This window comes from Jaculus jaculus, chromosome 15, assembly GCF_020740685.1.
Source record: "Jaculus jaculus isolate mJacJac1 chromosome 15, mJacJac1.mat.Y.cur, whole genome shotgun sequence".
Taxonomy (NCBI): Eukaryota; Metazoa; Chordata; class Mammalia; order Rodentia; family Dipodidae; genus Jaculus; species Jaculus jaculus.
The window spans coordinates 62796131-62810843 of record NC_059116.1 but is presented as its reverse complement, the minus strand read 5'-3'; the positions used below and the strand labels follow the sequence as shown (position 1 = coordinate 62810843).

The 14713-nt window shown below is 39.3% G+C and overlaps 1 protein-coding gene and 1 pseudogene across 1 annotated transcript in view; one reads left to right on the top strand and one right to left on the bottom strand.

The window, feature by feature from the left end:
- Positions 1–14713, bottom strand: part of Cubn (cubilin) — a 255894-nt gene that overhangs the window by 151752 nt on the left and 89429 nt on the right. The gene's annotated exons all lie outside the window — the stretch shown is intronic.
- Positions 4145–4480, top strand: LOC101598697 (annotated as a pseudogene).

Below are 14713 nucleotides of genomic sequence, written 5' to 3'. Positions count from 1 at the left end.
TGGGACACTACCCTCATTATTGTTCTGTTCCCTGACTAAAGAAAGAATCACCATAGCAACCTCGAAAACAAGATGAAACAAAGATCCTCTTATTGTCTTCTAGACACGTTTGACAATATTTAATATGTAAACATTATTAGACATCCATTGACCAGAATCAAATAATGTTTTGAAGAGAAACACATCTTTTTTCCAGTTTTAAAATTCAATCTTCATAGAACTTGTACTGGTGACTGATAATCTATTTGGTTTTATTTTCCTCTCCAAGTCTAGTCATCAGCTGGAAGGAAGTGCTCATCTTATCAGCAGGAAGCACACTGACTTGTGACACAGAAGAGTTAAAAGCTGTTGCTAAACTTTCTTACCTTTGTAGATAATTAAACATTTTTCTCATAAAAGGACTCCCATCATGCTGTTTTTGTTTTGTGTGACATATGCTACAAGTTTTTTTAAACCAAGTACAAAAATATAATAAGGATCATCTATATATGTTCTGTCTTCAAACCAATTAAGATCAGAGGTGTGCAATTTAAGGAATTCATTTTGCATTACCCTAAGATTATTCACATTAAACCATCTCATTATCTAGATTTTTCCTAAAACTGTATTCCAGAAGCCAATACCTTCAGGAAAAGTGCAAGCCTGAAAGAGTTTGCCCAAAGCAGCTGATGCTGGACTGAAGAAAAGGAGAAGTCCCCATACGTGGACCTCCATACCTGCCCTGTCCTCCTTCCAGATGGACAGGCCAGAGAAATCAGCAGTTGATAACAAAAGCCCCAAGTGCACGCATAGTAAGAGAATAACTTCAGCATAATATAATGATGCTCACACACTTGTCTAAACGGCTGATTTACATTTCAATAGCCTCTATAACCTAAAATTGCAACCTGTGCTCTGAGAACCTTGACAAGTGCTCATTGTTTGACCTTCCTGGTCATATCAAAGGTGTCTTTGTGCCGATGGTCATAGTTGGTTGTTTCCATGCTGGTTTGCTTGTGTTTAAGCTGTTACTTAAAAACAACATGCACAAAAGTCTGACGATAGAATACATATAGGAGATGCTTCCTGTATTTTTTTGTACTAGATTTTTTCAAACTCCTCACTTGTTTTAGGCAAAGCAAAACCAGTATTAGGAGAGTTTTTGTATGAACAAAATGTTTATTTACAAAAGCAAGCAGGTTTAGCAATAGCTGAAGGAGACAGGTTGGACGGAGAGGGGAGTTACCAGGAAGGATTGTTTTTGTGGGGCAGGTGGGATGTGAACAAGTAACAATGAGCTTGGAGCTCAGGGAAGGTACAACAACAAGAAGCTGTACTATTTCGTGGAGCAAAAGCTTCACTTCTAGCACTTATTTAAGAAATGTGCCCATGTAGTTGAGGGAATTTTGAAGAGAGACTTTCAGGTCAGAGAAGCTGGGGAGGTAAAGAGGGATGAATCTTCAAGTAGCCAAGATGCATTTTATGTTCGCATGTAGGGAAAACCATAAAAGTTACTGGCTTGATATCACCCATTAATTCCTTAATAGTCTAAAACCACATTCCTAGCAGGATAAGTAATGGTAGGTATCTGTCTGATTAAGAAAGAAAAGTAAAACCAGGCCACCAGGCCTCTTTAAGGACAAAGATAAGGCAGAGCCTACACAATTCATAAGAACTGACCTGAACTTAAGAATTTGCAGATGAATTTTCTAGGATATTTCTACGGGGTTAGCACTTATGTGAGAGCATGGGGATATGAGGCAGAAGGACCATGAGATGAAATCAATAAAGAAAAAAAAAAAAAGAAATCAATGAAGAAAACCAGGGTCTGTAAAGGACATGGGATGTGGAATTCCCCTGAGAAAAAAAGAAAGTACAAACAAGAAAAGAGAGGAGAAATGTCCAAGGTCACACAACACCATGTATTCATAAGGTGGATGTTTCCCAAATCCAGGTTCACCAGGAACCTGAGAATGTGGCATGATAGCAAAGCAGGGTCTTTACATTGTCATCATATTAGGATGAGTTCACAATGGATTCGAGTGGGACTGAAATACAGTACCCCTGATGTCTTCTTGAAAGAGAGAAATGTGGACCCAGGCACACAGAGGGAAGGTATCTATGTGAAGTTGGAGGCACAAGTCACAGTTGATCATCTGTAAAGCACTGAAGACCTAAGACTGTTACCATTCAAAGAAACTGAAAGAGGAAGGAAAATCTTTTCCTAGAAACTTCTTTGGCCAGATGGGCATACCAACCCCTTGACTTTAGATTTTTGCCTTTTTTTTCAAAACTATTTATATTTGGGCTGGAGAGATGGCTTAGCAGTTAAGCGCTTGCCTGTGAAGCCTAAGGACCCCAGTTCATGGCTCGGTTCCCCAGGTCCCACGTTAGTCAGATGCACAAGGGGGCGCATGCATCTGGAGTTTGTTTGCAGTGGCTGGAAGCCCTGGTACGCCCATTCTCTCTCTCTCTCTCCCTCTATCTGTCTTTCTCCCTGTGTCTGTCACTCTCAAATAAATAAATAAATAAAAATGAACAAAAAATATTTAAAAAAATCTATTTATATTTATTTGCAAGCAGAAATAGAGAGAAGAGACAGAGAAAATGGGCATGTCAGGGCTTTCAGATGCCAGAAACAAACTCCAGATATATGTGCCACTTTGTAATCTGGTTTTACATGGGTACTGGGACATCAAATCTGGGTAGTGAGACTTTGCAGGCAAGTACTTTAACTGTTGAGCCTTCTCTCCATCCATATTTTTGCCTTCTGGATAAAGCCTTAAGCCACCTAATTTGGTGCTTTGTTACAACAGCCTTGGGAAGTTCACATCCTCAGCAACAATTGTGAGTGTAGCATTAGAAGGAGGGTAGGTTTGTTCATTCTTCTGCATCTTGTGCTGGTTAATCCCTACTTGTCATCTTGAAATTTAGACTGCATTTGGTCAAGACAAAGTTACAAAGTAGAAAAAGTATCCCATTGAGAAACTTAGAGATCAACACTGGGGCAGGAACCATATTAAGAAAACAAGTATACCAAGAACTAAGGAGTTAACTAATAATTAGTAAGTTGTATCTTCCACGGTGGAATAAATCCTACCCCAAACTTGTGATAATTGGATTTATAATTGACTGAGTTCTATATATCAGTATATTGGAGCAGTGTTATGTGTTTTTAACAGTACACACAAAATAGCTATAATATGAAATGGTTTCCTTACACAATAAACAAAGAATTCAAATACCAATGCTGTCTGTAGCTATATATTGACTGAAATTATTATATGACGTCATATGAACATTCACAATTAAGGTGCTTGTGGCACATAGTCATCTAACTGAGAGGCATTGCATCTGGATACTGAAGTTCTTTACTTTAGTGTACTAGTGAAAGAAATAAGTTCTTGGTGGCCCTATTTTAGAAGATGAATTTCAATTTCCTGTATGTGGAAGGATAAAAATCTTTCATTTGAACCCAGAGAAATATATCTAAGCTCATCATCTTTTCATTTTCATTAACTATACTCATTTCTATTTATTCACTCCAACAAAATATTTTTTAAAAAGTTCCCAGAGACTCTTTGCTTACAATTCTCTAGAAGAAAGTAATACCTTTCTCTCTTTTTATCTCTCCTCTCAGATAATTCTGAAATCATTGAATGCTTCTAAACAAAATTTAGTATAAAGTCATCTTTCAAGGAAATGAGATAACTGTCCCTTCAAATAAGAAGTTATGCCTAAGGTTACTTATAGCTGCTTTAAGAACTCCATAGCTAGAAAAAGACAGAGAAAAGTATACATTCATTGCAGAAATTCTATTTAGAAGTATTTATTCTAAATCTTTATTTTTTTCAATGTCATTACTGTAAGAGACAGCATTTTCTAAAGAAAAGTTCAGGGAACCTCCAAGGCTTTGTCTCAGGCCTTTTTCTCTAAAATCATCCTTCACTTTTCCCCTCAGGCTTTCCCTCACAGGGAAGTTACTTCATACCAGTTCAGGACAGACCCAGACAGCATCACATGGATGGTGCTAGATGTGATGGAGTTCAAAAGAACTCATACTGGATCAGTTGGAGTGAAGTTCAACATAACTGATGTTCATATATAAAAAGAGAAATTTGGAGTCGTCTGCTCTGGTGTGGTGGCAAGGCCGACGACTGAAGCCATGACAGAGGCCTATCCTCTCGTATATGCCCACCTCACCAAGAAACTACTGGACCCCATTCAGCAATCATGTAACTATAAACAGCTTTGGAAAGGAACCACTGAGGCCACCAAAACACTGAACAGGGGCATCTCTGAGTTCATCGTGATGGCAGCAGATGCTGAGCCCTTGGAGGTCATCCTGTACCTCCCACTGCTGTGAAGACAAGAATGTCCCCTATGTGTTTGTGTGTTCCAGGTCTCCAGGCCTGCCACTGCTTGTTCTGTCACCACCGAAGAAGGCTCTCAGGTCAAGCAGCAGATCTAGTTCATTCAGCAGTCTATTGAAAAACTCTAGATCTAAGCCTTTGGCCTTCGCCATTCCTGATACTCTCCACTTTGTGTATCATATTGTCTGTTAGCATGTAGTATTTTCAGCTGATCTCTTATAAAATATTGTAGTACATATGGGGGGCGGAGAAAGAGAAATTTGGAGCCAGACACACAGAAAGGGGAAGGGCATGAAAAGATGGAAGCTGAGACTAGTTACAGAAAAAGAAAGGTTCCATGGTTTGCCACACCAGAGCCACAGGTTGTTTTCTGTTATTATACGCAGGGTTGCAGGCAGCTGAGGGATCTAGATTAGGGAGACAAACAACTAAGTTAATGAAATCCTAATATCCTCCATCCTCCATGGTCTAATCTTGACAAGACAATCTATTTTGGAGACAATTGCCCATTCACTCTTATTTTAATTTAACTCTTCCTGCTGTAAGATAGCTTACATAATTAACCCTGGGAAATGTATGGGATAATTGTGTGGTTTCTTCCAGACCCATTAATTTCATCAACCATATGTAGATACTACAAAGAACATTTTATAAATAAATAATAAAAGAGTCAGGGCTGAGGTATAGCTCAGTGACATAGTACATGCTTAGCGTTAATGAGACCCTCTGATCAATTCCATGAAAACAAACAAGCAGACAGAAGCAGACATCATTTGGAAAGGTAGACAACAACAGCTATTTTGAGTCAGTCCTCTGCTTTGCAATATATTCCACCTCACCATAGGTTTCCACAGTTCATTGCTACTTAAACTTAAAAACACAATGAGTTGTGTGAGTTTGTGGGGAGCCTTTGGAATGAAAATATTATTTACATGGGAATATGTCATACATTTCTTTATTAGTGCTTATTATTATGGGAATTTAGTTATAAAATTATCTGCCATTAGCTCTAAATGCCTCTTTTGCACAGTAGAACATGTGGGAGAAAATTATTCTTTTTTACCAGAGTATAACTACATAAATCACAAGCTTCGGCTGGTTTCTGATACTCGGAGGCCCCATCCTCAGTTTCTTTCATCTACATTATGGGATAATGAAGCGTATTTCAGAGAATTATTGGATGAATGAAATAACATATTTAAAACATTAAAATCGTTTCAAAACAACATCAACCAAGAGTAATGAGTAATAATAAGTTAGATATTAATAAAACCAATGAATAATCAATATCAATCATATTCTCATTTCTTTTCACAGCCCAACATGGTTTATTTTCTCATGATTAATCATATGATAGATTTAAAATTATACCTAAGTGGCCAAATCTACTTTGTGAAGTCTATATAACAAAAAAGGAGAAAAGAAAATCAGATACAAACTATGTTCATCTCATTCATGGTATAAATGCAGAACATCAAATTCTATTTCAGCTTTTCTACAGTGTAGTTACTCCTACATCAAAGTGGACACTTTGGTGAGGGAATGATGACTAATCTTAGCTTCTCTGGCCTCATAGTAGCATTCACATAAAATATGTCTTTGGATACATGTTCAAGACAAATATGGTGTTATTTAACAAATTCTCAAAGAGAAAACTGTCTGAGGACAAAAAATAATGCTCCACATTGGACATCATGATTGTTATATGTGGGTTTAGTCATTTTTGTTTGCCACAATATTTGAAACTGAAAAAAAATTAACTGGTTTCCTTTTTCATGCTGTATAAAAAAGTGTGGAATCCCGTGGAAAGTATGTGCAATTGCTATTAGGGATGTTGCTAGGAAACCAGAACACAAATAAGAGATTTGAGAAAACTCTCTTTGGAACAAAATTGAAGACTGTTCCAAATTGTACAATGTATGATTTTGGAAGGTCATGGTTGTTTGAGAGTTTTTTTTTTTTTCTTTTTATAACTCTTTCAAAGAGCAGCAGTGGAAATACAGCTCAAATTTTTTCAAACAGGAGCAACATGGGAATTGGGAAGTAAGACTCCTAAAAGCCCTTGCTGGAGACTCAGAGCCAAGGTCAATGAAGGTCAACTGTGTGTGTGTGTGTATTTACTGTGTTGTCAAGGAGGCAAAAAAAAATCAGAATTTAGCTTTTCCACTCATTATGAAATATGCCTAACATTGCCTCTGATCACTAAGAACTTTCTGGAAAAGCTCTGAAGCTAAGGCAAACGAAGCTGCAGGATTTGTTGTTGTTTGTTGTTTGCTTTGTTATAATTATTATTCTAAAAGTGAGGATATTGGTAAATAAATACTTTTTGAAGTAAAATCTTGGTATATCGCCCAGGCTACTCGCAAATTTGTGGGCTTAAGTGAGTCTCCTGCCACAGCTTTCTAAATAGCTAGAAATATAGACTTGCACCAATGTATCTGGCTTGCTGAACAGATTTTAAAATATTTTATTTATTTATTTATTTGCCAGAGAGAGAGAGAGAGGATTAACTCGACACACGTTCATCTGGTTTATGTGGGTTGAACCTGGGTCCTTAGGCTTCACAGGCAGGTGCCTTAGCCATCAAACCATTTCTCTAGCCTGCTGAAAAGATTTTAGAGTTAACATTATTTATAAGAATTTATTTTCAAACAAAATAAATAAAAGTCAGGACTGGAGAGATGTTTCAGTGGTCAAAGGCACTTGCTTTCAAATTCTGATGGCCCTAGGTTCAATTCCCCAGTACCCATGTAAAGCCAGATGAAAGGAGCAAGAAGGCCCTGGTGCGTGCCCATTCTCTTCCTTTCTCTATCTCACTCTCTCGCTCCCTGTCTCTTTCCAGCAAATAAGTAAAAATTTAAAATGAAGATAAAAGTGAGAATTTGGCATAAGTAAAACTCAGATACAGAGTCATAATCTGAAATCTGTGCTTTGTTTGTACACTAAGGCCGTATTCTATTCCATTTAAGGGTTGTGGTTTAAGTGGGTGTGCCCCTACTAGTTTCAGCTTTATTAAAATTTCTGAGATTTCCAGCTACTTAGATGGAGGAGGTGTCACTGGGAAAATCTTAGGGTCCACCCCTAAGGTGTGGGGGTGGATTTGAAATTCCAATCTAAAGATATGCAAAGTGCTTAAATCTGACTGGAGTTCCTAAAGTATGCTGAGTGATGTAGCTTTTTTCTCTGTGTTTGGTTCTGTAAGAGCAGGCCAACTTCTTTTGTCATTATGGAACTTCTCCTGGATCTAGAAACTTCAAGTAAATATTCCTTCCTCCAAAACTGTGCCTGGTCTGGAGGTTCATCCTAGCAACCTGAAGCTGTATGCTACAAAGGTCTTCATCCTTAAAAAAGATATTTTTAAAGTATCACAAGGACAAAGCCCAAAATACCAAATGGACTAAATGCAAATGTGATTTACACATGAAGCATAATTATGAGAGAAAAAGCTAATCAGTATAATCAGTATTAAGGGAGATTTGGAATTTAAACAGAATTAGTGGTTCTTGCTTCTATTTTTAAATTTCTACCCAAGCCAAGAAGGATTTATCTTACATCACATTATAACAATAAAAATAAAAAAAGAAGATTCTACATTTTCACTAAGTCATCCTGATTCAATCTTCGCTTACAGATTCAGTACATGAAAGATACACCCTTGATCTTAAAGGAGGCTCCTCTAGAGCCAGACAGCAGATCTGCTAACCTTTCTAAGTGATGTTATGACAGCCAGGCTAGCAAGAAGTAACAATGTGAGAGACATTTCATACTGAGTAGAAGGACTCCACCAAAGGTTAAGACCCTATAGTAGGATTCACAACCAAGCTTTGTAACTGATATTTTGGCTGACAATTTGTAAAATCACTTTTTTTTTTTTTGTATATCATACCTTCAGACTGAAGTATATATTTTTTCACAATGAAGAATCACAATAGTGATTATTTAAAACTGATTTATTTAAAAGTCCACAGATAATTTTCAGATGTAAAGCCCATGGTTCTGCATCTTAAGAAAAATAGCGTCAAAGAAAATACTAGGAAAGAGGAATGCAGCCATGGTTTGTCAGAATTAGCAGAGTGACAGCCATGTTAATTCTTAAATCTTGTTGCAGAGGATCCATTGTAACATTATCCCTTGATCTTCAGCAGTCTTGGCTCTGCTAAATTGCTTTCCTAGCCTCAGAAGCCAAGATTCACAACTGTTCCCTCAGGTCCTCTATAACCGCCACCTGGGATTTCCCCAACTGGAATTTCCTATCATGACATCCTCCACTGCCTGTGATCAAGCAGCAGTGGTAGTCTGTTCTAACTACATTTAGCTCACATCTGCTGGCTGGCTCTCAGAGTTCTACAGGATGCAAGCCCTCATAGGTTTAGGAAACCCTGTGTTCTGCTCTCTTCATTATTCCATGCTCATCTCTATCTCTTTGCTCATCCTAGAACAGGCATCATCTGTCGAATCTATTTCTGACCATTCTTCAAAGGTATGGATATTTCCCCAAGACTCCTTACCAGCCTTACTATAGGAACCTCCCATTTCAGTGCTTCGGTTATTTTTACACAACTGTCTCCCAACTGTGTTGGGCATATCTTGGGGACAAAAAGTAATGTAGTACTTCTCAGTTCTGAAGTTCAGAACATAAAATACATGATGTTCAAGCTCCAAATTCACCAGTAGGTGATTCACTTTAAAATCTCTCTCTCTGTTCCAGTCTTCACCTAATTCTCATATGCACAGAGACAATTGCCTAAAGGATGCATCTTCCACACATGTCCACAAGACCTTAAACTTAACATGGTGAAACTACTTCTGCACAAACAAGGCTCCTTCTAGGGTCCTCTCTCTGTGGATAATGATACCAACAAGCACCAAATGGATCTAATGTAGGAATGTAGGACTTATATCTCAGATTCACATGAATCGATTAGGTCTATCTATCTCACCTTCCATATAGCTCCTAACACAGTGCCACACATCCTTTCTTCTTGCTCTGGTTTAACAGCCCCTAACAAGCTGCCCTCTCTCTCAGATCTCTTCTGCATCCTTTACCTTCATCCTCGTATCAAAGTTATTATTCCACACTGTACATCTGTGCAAGTCACTAATTTTCTCGTTTAAAAATTTGTCTCTGAACCAAGAATGAACTTGGGAGTCTGTAGTCCTAGCTGTAAAAAAACCAAAATAGTAATAATCTATCTTTGGGGACTAAGGATGTAGCTGAGTGGTAGAGTGTTTGCCTAGTATAGTCAGGGCAGCAGGCTCCACCCAGCAGCAGCAGCGGCTGCAACAATAGCAAATCCATCTGTGGTCTTTTTCTGATGGCAGAAAATCCAAGTTCTTGCACCTGTCTCTTTCCAGTTGGTCTTTGATAACCTGTCCTTCCTCAGTTTTGTCAATTGCTTCTACTTGATATTTCTCAACCCTGTGTTCATTACCAGCCCCCTAAGGAGCCTTTTAACATTTTTTCCAAATTCTCTCCCATGAGCATTTAATACTCAGATATATTTACATTTTTCACATACTATATGTACCTATATTATATTGAGAATAATACACACACACACACACACACACACACACACACACACACACACACACATATATATATATATATATATGTTAAAGAGTAAGAGTTCATTTGTTTAAGACAGTGTTTCCTAGGATGGCTTCAAACTTGCTTTGCAGCTAAGGATGACCTTGAATTTCTAATTCTCCTACCTTTACTTGCCAAATGCTGGGATTACAGGCATGTATTAACCATGCTCAGTTTTATGTGTAGGCAGGGATAAAACCCAGGGCTTCCTGAATGCTAGGCATCTACATCCCTAACCCAAGAGAATGACTTTTTAAAATGCACCCTCTTCCCCAAGAATCAATTCTCTCCTCATTGGGAATGTTGGAATGTCATTGGTAAAGAGACGTGGAGCTCTAGCTGTAATGTTTCCCTTAAGAAAACCTGTGTGTTCTGAAGGTTCCCCACTTCTGCTCAGAAGTCTCTACCTTCTCTACATGTTTGATCTGTTTTTACACATTATTGAAATCTCAGCTCAAATAGCAAAATTGCCTGAAGGGCCTTTGAAATTCCCCCAGGCAAACCAGGATGTCCTTATCTATGATCTCTTGGCATAAGGAATACATATACACGTCTATGCTTGGGTTTGTCCACCTGTCCTATTAGACAAGCATACAGCTCTGCTATTCTCCTCCTCTCTGTCATGGCTTGACCCTGTCCCTGCTGAAATTCATATGAAGTCCTAATCCCCAGACCTCAAAAGTACTCCATGATTGCATTAAAAGGTAGAGCTATTTTATTTAGTTTTGCTTTTTTTTTTTTTTTTTTTTTTTTTTGATATTGCCTTGCTCTGTAGTCTAGGCTGCTTTACACACCAGTCTTCCTGCCTCAGCTTCCTAAGAGCTAGGATGAAATGCATCAGCTTGAAGACACACTTTTCAAAAGGTGTTAAGTTAAAATGATTTTATAAGAATAAGTCTCCACTCAATCTTACTGCTCTCAGTGTAAGATGAGGCACTTTGGATATATGGAGAGGCAACGTGGACATGCAAAGAACACACAGCAAGAAAACAGCTCCTTGAAAATCAGCTCTGCCTAGACTTTGACCTTGGACTTTCAGCCTCCAGAACTGTAAGAGAATAGATCCCTGTTTATGCAGCTAGTCCATGCTATTTGTTATGACAGCCTGAGCAGACTGAAACTCTATATGCTTAACTGTCTCTGGGCCTGAAAGTGAATATGTACCTGTTGGTTGCTTGACTGAATGACTGATTGCTCTCAGTAAATGCCTGCTGACAGAGACTGCATGCCCTCTCTCTACATCTTCTTACAGAGCCCAGAAGATTCACTCTGACCATGAGGCTGACCCTCTAGCATCCCTACTCCGAAGAAAAATATATTTGCAATAGATTAAAATTGAATGCGTCCAGAAATCCCAGCTCACATCTCTCAGTTCCCAAAAAAATAAAAATGAGAAATTCCTCAGGAAAACCAACAGTAAACGAAAACTCTTGACAGCCCTTTAGAAAGAGAGTTAGAAGGTGGCTTAAAGAGAAACATGAGAGACCCCTGTGGAGGTTCCTTGCAAGCATTTCCAAGTAAGTTTGTGAGAAGCCTTGGGATGCAGCTGCATGCCCATAGGCAGCCAAGGAGGTGCAGTCCCTTGCAAACAGTTTAAATATTCTCCTCAAAGCAATTTCCGAAAACCCTTGGGCTTAAGAAATCTCATTACTAGCTATAAAGAAGATAAAACAGAATGGCCCCCATCTGGAAGGATGATGTCATCTATCTCCCCAAAGAAAAGACCGCACTTTCCTTTGTGGAAGTCTGGGGTGACATCATCTCCTGATCATGTGTCTTAGCACCCCCCCTCCCTGCTCTGGGCTGAAGGGCTGGCTTTATTTGCAAATGTCAATCTTTGCTCACAGGGCTCCTTGACCTTGCTTCTTTGCCCAACTCCACTGCCAAGTAAATGGAGGGAGGGCCAGGGAGCATCTAGAGAGGAGAGGAGGGGTATGCCCAGCTGACTGGGAGGCCCCTATTCACACAACTTATGGAAAGTTCTATAGCCCCTTCAATAACCCAGACGGAGGCCTCCAAAGCCGAATTCAGCTTCTGAACAATGCTGTCAGTGGTGAATTCTGTGAACCGATTAGCAGGGCAGGGCAGGGCAACTGTGGCCACTGCTTTACTTCCAGGGTGGGATTCTCTTTGAGGGCCGCATAAAAGCACCAGTGTGGCCTCATCTCACATCTCAGAGACACTTCAAAACTGGTTCCACAGAGAAAGCCGGTTTGTAGATCCGCTTTCTCTGAGTAAACAGTGATTTGTGTGTTGGACAAAGAAGCACATTTTCTAAAAAGATTTATTTGTGAGTTAGAAAAATGAATGAAGTGTGTGGTGATCCTTCCCTAACCAGAGTTCAGCAAGTGATGTCACTGTACAGTGAGCTCTCTGCACAATTTTTGCTGAGCTTTTGCAGTACAATTTGGACAAGAGCAGGACAAAGGGCGTAAAATAAGACTTGATTATGATGAGAACAGTCTAGATGTTTAAAAACATTTGATCTGGCCAGCACAGAGCCAGGACATCATAGGGGTCCACAGGCCACCACTGATGCTAAGCAGACACCAAGAGGGAAGTGCAGAAACCATTGCTGTGATTTTGGTTTCTGCTAATGTGTTACAAGTACTCACACGCACACACAGTCAGGAATACTACTGCTGCACTGAAAATGGAGAATACAGGGCTGGATGGATGGCTTAGCAGTTAAGGTGCTTGACTGCAAAAAGAAAGGACCCAGGTTCAATTCCCCAGGACCCATATAAGCCAGATGCACAAGATGGCGTATGCATCTGGAGTTTTTTTGCAGCTGCTGGAGAACCTGGCATGCCCATTCTGTGCCTGTCTGTCTGTCTCTCTCTCTTTCCCTCCCTCTCTCAAATAAATACTTTTTAAAAATGAAGAACATAAAGCTGGAGAGATAGCTTAGTAGTTAAGCACTTGCCTGTGAAGCCTAAGGCTAGAGGCTTGATTCCCCAGAACCCACGTTAGCCAGATGCACAAGGGGGAGCATGCCTCTGGAGTTCGTTTGCAGTGACTGGAGGCCCTGGCGTGCCCATTCCCCATCCCCCTCCCTCTGACTGTTGCTCTAAAATAAATAAATAAAAATAAACAATTTTTTAAATGGAGAATATAATCATGTGCTGCTTAATGACATTCCAGTCAATGGTGGACAAGCACATACCCAGGTTCCTGTGGATTATGTCACCTAGGAATACTGTAGCAGTCTCAGTGTGTATACTCTAGGATGGCCAAACAGTGATGAAATGGACTAACAAGACATTTCTCAGAACATAGCAGTGTTAACTGCTGTGTGTCTCTCATGTTAAGGTTTATTGTATATTTTATATCTTATTCTGTAGTTTTATTTTAATCTCACAATTTACCATGTTGCTCTAACCCTTGACAATCCCACTACTACCCACATGTTTTCTCAAGTATGGAAGCTCTGCATGGGACAAGAGGCTATCTCTTTTCTGATGTGATTTATGTGTGGTGGCCACAGCTCTCTAGCCTCAAAGGTTGTACCCTTTAAACTCACTCTAGCCACTCTGAACTGCTATATCACCCATGTTCATCATCTCTGCTCTCAATGCAAGGTTTTTCCTTTACATGGAATCCTTGTCCTTACTTTATTTGGGTAGTTAACTCCTGCCATTGTTTCAGATTTCAATTCTAAGGTTTTATTCTCATAGAAGACTTTTACTGATGGCCTCAACCCCATCACATGGTTTTCTTTGTGTTCCCATGGCAATGGTTGGTTTTGATTATCTATTTATTTGTGTGCATATTCGATTAGGGTCTTACCCCCAGCCCACTAACTTAGGTCTGTGGATGCTGAGCCTAGCAAGCAAGTGTCACGTACATGTTGCTCTGTGTCCTAACCCCAACACAGTGTCTGGGACAAAAACATTCCTTAGTATCTGTAGAATAAGTCGACAGAAGAATGGAAGTCTAAATCTATAGTTTATATCCATCTTTACCTCTTACGAATAAACAATACAGGACCACTCTCATTGGTAACCCTTTCTCTGACCATGACTTCTCTGTTTTCACACAGTTCAGACACAGAATATAAACTCTGACTATAATATATCATAATCAACTAATTTTGTATACATTTAAACTGTTTATAACCACCTTCCAGAAGATTCTTGTCAAATTTAATTTATATTAGAGTAAGCAAAAGAAAATTAATTTTTTTCAGTTTTGGTCCCAAATGGCAAAATATTATTGCATAACTCTAATGGCTCTGAGCTCAACACATTTTTAGCAATTGGGAGAAAAGTTCTGAAATAGTAAACAGGAAAAGAGAATAGACAGAGAGTGTCTTTGACTCTCCAAAAAGTAGACAGATTCCCAACTAGAAGTAACTTAAAAAACAAAACAAAAAAATAAATCTTTGTCAAACAGAAACTCAGAGCAGAGAATTCAGCATGTGGGCTGGAAGATCAGTAACCTAGTGATCAATAAGCTGGATAGAGCTCATGGTGATTATATCATCAAGTTCCATAGGTTGGTCTTAGGCCAGTGTGGCTAGAAAAGATTGGACCGGAGGCAGAGTGACCTCGAAGGCTGCACTGCTCAGGAAGGGATTACAAAGTAGTACTAGTAACTAATTACCCACTAAATCCAATCTCTTGGAGGCTGGAGCCTAGCCTTATGTTTGAGTGCCCAGGTGATTCCTCTGTGGACAAAGGACTGATGACCCTCTCCTGAGGTGTGTGTACAGGTCTCCTCTGAGCATTGAGTAACTTGATATTTTTCTGTCCCCAGGGACACTTTCTCC